The sequence below is a fragment of the Penaeus vannamei genome, chromosome 4 (assembly GCF_042767895.1).
Source record: "Penaeus vannamei isolate JL-2024 chromosome 4, ASM4276789v1, whole genome shotgun sequence".
Lineage (NCBI taxonomy): Eukaryota > Metazoa > Arthropoda > Malacostraca > Decapoda > Penaeidae > Penaeus > Penaeus vannamei.
In genome coordinates, this window is record NC_091552.1 from 32,392,730 (window position 1) to 32,402,973 (window position 10,244).

General features: G+C 37.3%; 1 protein-coding gene across 5 annotated transcripts in view; it reads left to right on the forward strand.

The window, feature by feature from the left end:
• The first annotated feature begins 4,944 nt into the window (after positions 1-4,944).
• The window catches only part of LOC113801944 (uncharacterized), a 7,077-nt gene continuing 1,777 nt past the window's right edge, over positions 4,945-10,244 (forward strand). For 3 of the 5 annotated variants that reach the window (XR_011398537.1, XR_011398538.1, XM_070120908.1), the window contains exons 1-4: positions 4,945-5,042; positions 5,151-5,256; positions 5,689-5,927; positions 6,322-10,244. The exon at positions 6,322-10,244 is cut by the window's right edge. The gene's annotated coding sequence lies outside the window, so the exon portion shown is untranslated. The remainder of the gene's footprint in view (positions 5,043-5,150; positions 5,257-5,688; positions 5,928-6,321) is intronic. The other 2 variants (XM_070120910.1, XM_070120909.1) reach the window with 2 other exon arrangements.

Genomic DNA, 10,244 nt, shown 5'->3' on the forward strand with positions numbered 1-10,244 from the left:
AGGCAAAGAATTACGGTAACAAAAGCTATTTTTGTCCTTCACTAACAGCGTGAAAAAAGTAGTGAGATAAATAAAAATGGATGTGCGGTCACAAATAATAACAATGAAACATTTTCCTTTACATCTATACAATTTCTATAATAAACGAAATAATGTTCGTAATACCAAAATAATCCATATTTCATGAACAAATAAGAATAAAAATGAACCAATTAACAATATACAAATAAATGAATCAATCAGTATATAGACAGGAAAATAGATAGTTAGAATATAAAAGATGTTTAACAAACGAATTGGCAACTATTCCCAGTGGGTTTCATTCCCAAGATCAAATAACTTTTGTTTCTTTAAACCCGACGCCAGAATGTACTTTTCTGTAAGTGCTTCTAATACCTTTGTAATGTAAACGCTCTGTCAGCGTTTTTTTGTTGTTGTTGCTTTTGTTTTTGTTTTTTTATTTTTATCTTCTTTTTTTTAAATACTATTACTAATGCAAGTATTTATTTGAATTTATTGTGATTTTTGACTATGTGTTCGGACGTAGGATAAATAAGTTGTATCTTTATAGCTCGCAGAGACAATGAGTATTTTTTTTAACAGATGTGAACTTTTGACTCATTTGTAATTATATATATGTATATACATGTATATATATATATATATATATATATATATATATATATATATATATATATATATATATATATCTGTGTGTGTGTGTGTATGGCAATACAATTTCATTGTCATACCCACTTACACATAAGCATGTAAAATAAAGACGGAAATCTGAAAAAGCAGTGACGACGCACCCACAGCCAGAGGGAGCCGCACCTCGAGCAGCCAATACTTGGGCGCCCTGCGTTCATCCCACAGGCAATGAGGACGTCAGCTGCAGTGCGACATCCCATAAATTCCACGGGATGAGCTTCGAGAGAAAGTGTTCGACTGTGGTGTATGTGTATTTCCTGCTGACTTTATTGCCTTTAGCTTTGGTATTTTTAGGTATATATTCATTTACTTGTTTATTTAGACGGAGAAATAAAAGTGTTCGACTGTAGGATATGTATGCTGACTTTATTTCTTGAGTGGAAGCATTTTGTTTGGTATTTTTAGGCATATACATGTTAATATATTTTTTTATTAATTTGTGCATATATGTAAAAGAACGTATCAATGCTTAATATAGTATCCGAATTTACAATTTGCAATAATAGCAAATCAGAGCACAAGCCTTAAAGGAAACAAGACGAAGAAGTAGAAAAAAAAAGATCAAAAGAAGACAAAGGAAGAAGAAAAAGAAAGTAATTTTCATATACAGTAGATCTCGAACATCAATCTTGATACCATTCTCTGAAGACTCTTTTATATTACTCGTCTTTTGTGAGCGTTTGGTTCCCTCGTTCGGAAATTAGGAAGCAAATATTTGAGCAGATTATCACGTTTGTAGAGCATACATGGACTGTTCGATTACGGAAAGATTAAAAATGTATAGGGGATAGAGAGAGACAGATAGATAAGATTTGAGAAAGGCCACATTAATCTGTGCGCCAGGATTCTTTTCAAACTCATTTTCGATTACCTTTGATAGAAAAGTAGTAAGTGCATTTCCTCTAACGTTCAAAGAAAACATAAAGGATAAAGAGTGAGAGAGAGAGGGGGGGTGGGAGAGAGAGCAATCGGAGATGTAATAAATACAGATGGACATAAATACAGATAGACAGAGATGCAGTTTGTGGAGAAATAAAAATTCGTTTTTTTTAATTATCCTCCCCCCGCCCCTCTCTCTCTCTCTCTCTCTCTCTCTCTCTCTCTCTCTCTCTCTCTCTCTCTCTCTCTCTCTCTCTCTCTCTCTCTCTCTCTCTCTCTCTGTCTCTCTCTCTCTCTCTACACACACAACCGATTCATTTCTCCATGTCTTTATTTACCTTCAGGAAGAACTAACAACATCCTATCTTCCTCATTTCACTTCCTGATGAGACGCCGTCACCTCGACACCGAGGAGCGAGGGAAGCGAAGGAACGCCTCAAGGAATATCGGGAAAATAGGGGATAAATTGGCTGACATGCAAGAGGCCGCAGGGAATGGAACGCCATAAAAACTCGTTAGCGCTGACGGATTAATTCTTGTGGAAAAAAAAATTGATGGTGAGATTTTCGGCCGTTTGGTATGACTTTTATTTATTTTTTTATGTTTTGTATTAGTTTCTTTTTATGTTTAAAAGAAGAGTAGAAAGTTAGGAAATCAATGATAAGAGGATTCTACCTGTTGCATCGCCCATCAAGATTATAAAATACTCCAGATCACACTTTCCAAAAGTTATTTCGATCTCTATGTTATTTCTGTGGAAACGGAGGCAGTGTAGTTGAAATCAAGAAGCGTGAGCAATCTTTCTAAAATCTCTAAAAGTTTCAATGATTTCCTGGACGACCTGCCTCTGCCTAACCGCCGTTGGAGGGGCGATGGTTCCCTGTCTCGGAGGAGCATCTCTGGTTGTCATTGCGTTTGTTATTATCGCTTTTTTTGTATTCGTACGCACATGTATATGATAACATTATATAGACACAAACACTCACACTTGCATACACACTACAGACACACACAAACAAACAAACAAACAAACAGACACACAAACACACATATATTTGTATATGTATATATATATATATATATATATATATATATATATATATATATATATATATGTATGTATTTGTATATATATATATATATATATATATATATATATATATATATATATATATATATATATATATATATATATATATATATATATATGTATGTGTATATATATGTATATATATACATATCTATGTCTATCTATCTATCCATCTATATGAATATATATGTATGTATTTTTGTATGTATGTAAGTATATTTCTTTTCCGATCCCGCCTTACAGCCAGCACACGCAGATCCGATTAAAGACTGAAAATGAGGTTGTGATGATCCAACTTCGCTGTCATTAATCGGGTCTTTTATAATCGTCAAACTGCAACCGCTTCCATTGGCGAATTGAACAGCGATTTCGTGAATGAGAGCTTTGGCTTCCTGGCTTGGTCTGATTTCCTTCCTGCAAAGCCGCCGCGGGTTGGACCTTTCTGCCGTGGCCTCGGGGCAGGGGGCAGCGCGGAAGTTGTTTTTTATTGATTTTTGGTTTTGAAGTTATAAGGGAAGTTGTTTCGGGCGGTGCCGTTATTTCTTGTGTTTAGTTAAGGGAAATATATATATGTGTGTTTGTCTGTGTGTGTGTGTGTACATTCATACACACACACACACACACACACACACACACACACACACATACATACATACATACATACATACATACATACATACATACATACATACATATATATATATATATATATATATATATATATATATATATATATATATATATGTGTGTGTGTGTGTGTGTGTGTGTGTGTGTGTGTGTGTGTGTGTGTGTGTGTGTGTATGTGTGTGTGTGTGTGTGTGTGTGCTTGTGTGTGTGTGTGTGTGTGTGTGTGTGTGTGTGTGTGTGTGTGTGTGTGTGTGTGTGTGTGTGTGTGTGTGTGTGTGTGTGTGTGTGTGTGTGTGTGTGTGTGTGTGTGTGTGTGTGTGTGTGTGTGTGTGTGTGTATGTATGTATATATACATTCATACATACACACACACACACACACACACACGCACATATATATACATATTCATATACATACATATATATATATATATATATATATATATATATATATATATATATATAAAAAATATATATATGTATATATATATATATATATATATATATATATATATATATATATATATATAAGTATATGTATATATTCATATCTACATACATACATATATATATATATATATATATATATATATATATATATATATATACATTCATCTCTTCATTAATCATTTTTCTTAACAATATTATATTCATGCCATCATGTTTAAAGTTTGCGATCTTAATTTTGGTAGTAATTGATGTCAGGATGAAGCTGAAAAGCCGAACTGTCTCGCCACTGACCACACGGCTGCCATGTCCACCGGGCCACACGACCTCACGAAGTCAAAGCCGAATTCCGTGTTTATGTCCTTCGAATGAGTTTACGATGTTTACGAAAAGCGACTCTGGCGTTGACGCTATTATGTGGTGAAGTGATGGTCGTTTTACTGTCTCGCATATGAGTTTGTTGTTTGGAAGATGATAATGAAGTCGAGATATATATGTGTATAGTCTTGCTTACAAGAAATTACAGCTCCTTGTAAAGACTATGTTTATATGCGCATCAGGGTATATAGAAATATTTTCACCCACATCATAGTATGCAGAAATATTTGTGGACCAACCAGAGTAAACTGAAATATTTGCATAGACATCGTATTACAAATAAATATTTATATGCACATCAGAGTGTACAGAAATATTTTAACACACATCATAGTTTACATCAACACACACAAAAAAAATAGAAGTAAATCAACTCATATGATGAAATACCAACCAATCGCACAAATATCTAAACCGGATCTCACTCTACAGCATCCCTAACACCGTCAAGCAATCTCAATGAGTCAAGTGCAACAGAGATTAAACATCAGTTATTTCCCCGTATCACATCCTTGGTATCAATTGCCGTCATTGAAATCTGACCCACACTGCAGATGCAAAGAGAAGAAAAAAATGCGGTAGTGTTAATGCCATTATTCTAAATGTTATTGTTATTATTATTATTATTATCATCATTATTATTATTGTCATTATTATCATCATCTCTTATGATTCTCATATATATTGTCATTATTATCATCATTTTATCATTATCTAAATATATATATTGTGAATGGAATCATGAATTTTTTTGTTGTTGTGCGAATAGAGGCGGCGGTTCGTGAAGCCTCATGTATTTGAATCATGTGAGACTCCGACTTCTGTTTACGAACCCTCGAAGCACTGACCTTGGGAGTTGAGGGATTGCTCTGGCCCTTCTCCCTAGTTTTATTATTGTGATTTGTATTCTGGTGAGTATTAAGGCAATTATTATGTTTGATATTGGTGTGAAGGCATAGTGTGTGATAAATATGTGATAATGGCGTTATGCTATGTTTTGTATGTTAATTTTGTCATAGGAATCTGTGGATGTTCTACCATGTGGCCAGTGTTGTAGCGGTTGGACATCTCTTTATATTAATTTGTTGCCGAGTCGTTTACTCTTTGGAGAAGTTACAGTAAAAGGTGTGTTGAAATTGTTTAATGGATGTATTAAGGAATGTTTTTCCATGTGGTTTTTATATGTGTACTATCTTCTTGAAGGAAATTAACTGTTTACTTTGCTCTTGAGATGTATTGGGCTCCATTTCAACTAGATTGACGATGTAGATGTGTTTTAGGTTTTCTTGATTTTTGTATATATGTATTTATTTATGGTAATTTTCTATATTACGTCCGCCGCTCCGACATTGACGATTTTGGTATTGTTGGATTCCTCTCACTTTATACAATGCAAATATGTAGGTTTATTGCGCGGAAATTACCCTATAGTGACAAACTTGGCCCCGATAGCAGAGGTGACGATGTCGGAACGGCAGACATAATATAGAAAGTTACCCTAATAATATAACCCATGGTGAAAATAACCTTGGTTATTCACATGACTTCCCATTGCAGGGAGATGTGCCTCCTGCGACCCCCCTGGGGGGGCTGCCGCCCCCCAAACCCCGCCGAGATAACAAAGAATCCACCGCGTCTTCACGGCAGGATTGAGCGCACACGTAGATGCATCGAAAAAGGCGCAAAACCCGCCGAGCTGATGAGGGCGGGCCACCGCCGCTCTTATGGTCATGGTATACCTTGTTCATCCTGATTATTCTACAATCAGCTCTCTATACAATGCTGATTATGTCAAGGTTAGTATGCTAATTCAGTGGGAATGTTATGAGGTAATTGTAATATAATGTCCGCTGCTCCGACATCGATTATATTTGTGTAACGCTCTAGCATACTGTGAATACATGGTGGAGGTTTTGTTTTCTCGGCGGGGGTTGAGGGACGGTTATTCGTGTGAATAACCATGGTTATTTTCACTGTGGGTTATGTTATTAGTGTTATTTAACCCCTCATTTTCCCTGGAACTTTTCATGCCCTCCCCTGCTATCGGGGCCAAGTTTGTTGCTATAGGGGGTTTCCACGCAATAAAAACTATATATTTGCAATTAGGACAGTGCTAGGAATCCAGTGATACCAAAATCGTCAATTTAGGAGCGGCGGACGTAATGTAGAAAATTACCTTATTTATTTCAGTTCACGCTATTAAGGGAAGTGACAGCAGTTGGACTTTTGGTTACTCCCCTGGGCAGAGGCAGCATTAGTGAACTTTTATGTACTGCTTGAAGACCCCAGTGGACCTCTAGCGACTGGCGTTCATCCTTCTGCTCTCATGGAATGAAGTCTACCAACGCATGCCTACATTGTAAGACCTAATATGTTGTGACTTGTAATTTACCATTTGAAACGTGGCTTGTTTAAAGAGTATTGTTAGTTTACAGCCATGGCATCAGCAGAAGAGTGTCCTAAGGTTCGTTAAATAAAAAAGACACAGGTTACGGTACATTTTCAGTGCCATCCAGCCTCCAATTTTTTAAACTTTTTTTTTGGAATGTATTATTCCTTCACTGTTTAGTGCTATAATGCTGCTGTTCTCCGTCGCATCTGACTGCTTGACTAGTGACATAACTTGTACTTCCTGACGTCAAGGTTGCCTAAGTGTGTAAGCCTAGGTTTTACACTGTATTTCTAGGAAGAATATGCATGATTTACTCACAGCAAAGTATATCAAAACAACTAAAAAAAGCTTTAAACCATATTTGTTGAAACTCTAGATGGGGTCTTGCTTTCAAAACAATTTTGATATTTTTGTGTCGGTAATCCATTAACTTGAATGAATCTAGAGGTTATTCGTTGTGCAAACGAATTGTTGAGAAGTGACAATTTTATTGAGGTTTGCCGATGGTAATGTTGATAGCCTGTGGAAAAACGGTATTTCGCCGACTTCCTAAACGGTTTGTTATAAAACTGACATGAATACAAATGCATATTAACCTAAAATCATAATAATATACTAAATGAGTCCCTAAAATTATTGTGAACAACTCTACTGACATAGTAAATTCCCCAACGATGTGAATGTCTCCAAAATATGCGTAAAACTAAAATTCATAATTCAACATGACTTTTATAGTTCTGCTTATCTTTCGACAATGTTTAATGATATTGTCGGTCTTTATCTTGACCGACGATATTGTCAGTATGAGTAAATGTTGCAGCGCTCTTTCAATGATCAGCGCGCTCTCCGCGCCTGTCTCTGATATAACTAACACGTGTCCAATATATTAACTTGAACGGAACCAATTATGTCTTTTAGACGTTTCCTATTTTGAGTTTTATTTTCTGTAAATGGTAGCTGCTTTGAAAGCCGTTGTAGCTTCATGCCCAGCAACTCCGTACCAAATTTTAATATGCCGTATGATAGAATTTACCCTTGCATTTGTGGCGCTCGAACTTCATGCCTCTTTAATTTACTGCAACCGTGGGTAATGATGTACAATGTACCAAGATCAACGCACAGAACTAGGGCGAAATGGATACCATCTTAGTCATATCGGACCGTTGTATTTACCATAAAATAAGTTATATATTCGCTGTATATTACAGAAAGTACACAAAACCCTCACACAGATGGAGTTCACCATGTTCGTTTTCTCCAAGTTAGCACAAAGCACTAGTTAAAGGGGTGGGGGTCCATAAGGGCTTCCCCTCCCTGTTTAAAAAATAAACTGAAGGTAGGATTTTTTTTTGGGGGGGGGGGGGGGCCACAAGAGACCCAAGTTTTGGGTCTTACTCTGTGATGGGTGCGTCAGTGTCGCTAGAAAAATGCAGTATGTCATTATAATAACTCAAATAAGTAGCGCAGCAACTTATGTCTATATATTATAAATCATTATTCATTATGCATGCTATAATATATAAAGTTTATTGAAAATCACTCGCGTTACCCTCTTTAAATCTTTGTATAGACACGTTTTTACACCATATGCATACTATATTTATAATTAACCTACAATTTTTTTACATTTATATAAACTGTCCGTTTATCGTAATTTTAATGCAAAAAATAATATTGTAAGCTTTTGTCCAAGAACAAATATTACCCGGTTTTCTGTACGCGTACTAACCTTTTAAAACGTTGCGGTCACATTCTTCTGCAACATCTTAGTCATGGCCTTATAGATGTGTAAGCAACCTTTATACAACAGTAGCTTTATCTTGCACTGGCAAGCAATAAGCTAGATTTTTATATACATAAATTTTCAACACTTGTTCCCTCTCAACAACAGACAAAGACAGACTGAACCATTTGTGGGAGGAGAGCAGAGCTCCCATGAATTTACGTATTTTGATTGGTCAGTTAAAATGATGTCACTTAAGTTTTCATTGGTTAACTTTTGTCTTGCAACACAAACCACTGATTTGCTAGTAATTGTCAATTACACAAGGTATACCATACTTTACATGTAATAAGATAATACTGCATTATCCTTTGTGATTTCTTGTTATGTGTGATATATTCTTACAATTTTGTATATATATGAATATATAGACATGGATATATAGACATACATATATACACACATATACACATACATATACATATATGCACATAAACATGCATGATGTGTTTCGAAATACAGCACAACCATGAGGACTAATACTATTATGCTTTAGGTAGACCTATAGCAAATAACGTTACATTATATCGTTAATCATAAACTAAAGGTGATCTTTCTGAAAAAAAAAAAAAAAAAAAAAAAAAAATCTTGGAAGGTAAGAACAGATGTCAATGCCTCAGAACCTCCCTGCTCCATAGTCACTTTCCTCTGGAGTCACAGACCTGTGACGGCGGCGGCGGAAGCGTCGCTCAGCTCTGGCTGCAGCTCACTCTCACTCCCTCCCCTGGACCTGCAAATTCGAAATCAGGGTGGGGGGTATCTTCCATCGGAAGTACAGCAGAAAGCTTCCCTGCGAAAAACCAAAATTGTGCTCCAAAGAGACGAGGCTGCAAACGAACTGCATACGTTCCAAACCTGCAAATTTACTCTTGGAACACTTGCGCCATACTTTAGATTGCAGGGACTCGTTGGTGTTCTGTGTGTACTCTGGAAGACACCTGGAAAGCAAGTCATCTTTAGTCAGGTCCTCGTATACCACTCGGATCTCCTGCAATACTGCCAGCGGTACCGTCCTGAGAAAGAGATTCTCCTGGGAATGAGAACGAGGAACTCGACCTGCTGCTCTCGCCGTGTTGTAAAAGCACCAGCTGTCTGCGCCATCTGGACAATACTGGTGCTGCACCCTGAAATCGTTGGAAGAATGATAGTAAAAAGGCGCGCTGGCGTTCTTCCGCATGTTCTCCAGGCTGGTGTTGATGGAGCGCTTCAAAGCCAACGTAGATAACCTAGATGAAAGATCTATGTTTTTATTAATTAGCGTGCATGCCAAGAGGGAGCGGCACATGACCCGGCCGGTGCGGGTAGTAACCGGGGTGGTGAGAGTCCCCTTCAGCTTACGGAGCCGAGTGCCCATCCGATTCCCGACGTGATTCACAGACACGTACTTTAGTACCTCCCTGTCGGGGCCATAGATAAAACGGACGCTCCTGTAAGCAGAAGAATCCCCATCACCAACGAAGTAAGCGTACCACAGGCCAAAATCTGTAGAACAAAGAAACATCCTTTGAGCCTCCTCTGCTTCCATCCGCCCAGCAGGTCCATCGAAGTTCTTACTGCAATGGGTATGTGAGAGAAACCAGTTGGCATAGTCATTAGCTGGTAGGGATTGGCGCTTCCTCTCGCAAACACTGCACAGGTTATACAGCACCTGCTTATCCAAAATGGCACCAGTATTAGCTTCAACTATAAACGCCAATCCGATGTGACTCTGGTGCCCACGGGTCTCCCAAGCACAATCGAAGGAAACGATGATATCAGAAATACCATCAGCGTCAGGAGCTACATTCTGGTCGGTCCTGTAGAACTCCTTCACTCTCTTATGTGCTAGTTGGATCTTGCTGTTAAAGAATCTCTCAGCCTGAGAATACAAATAGTGAGCATAATCATAATACCTATGTGTACTGATGATTCTGCTTCCATCCATACTGGCTACCCTGC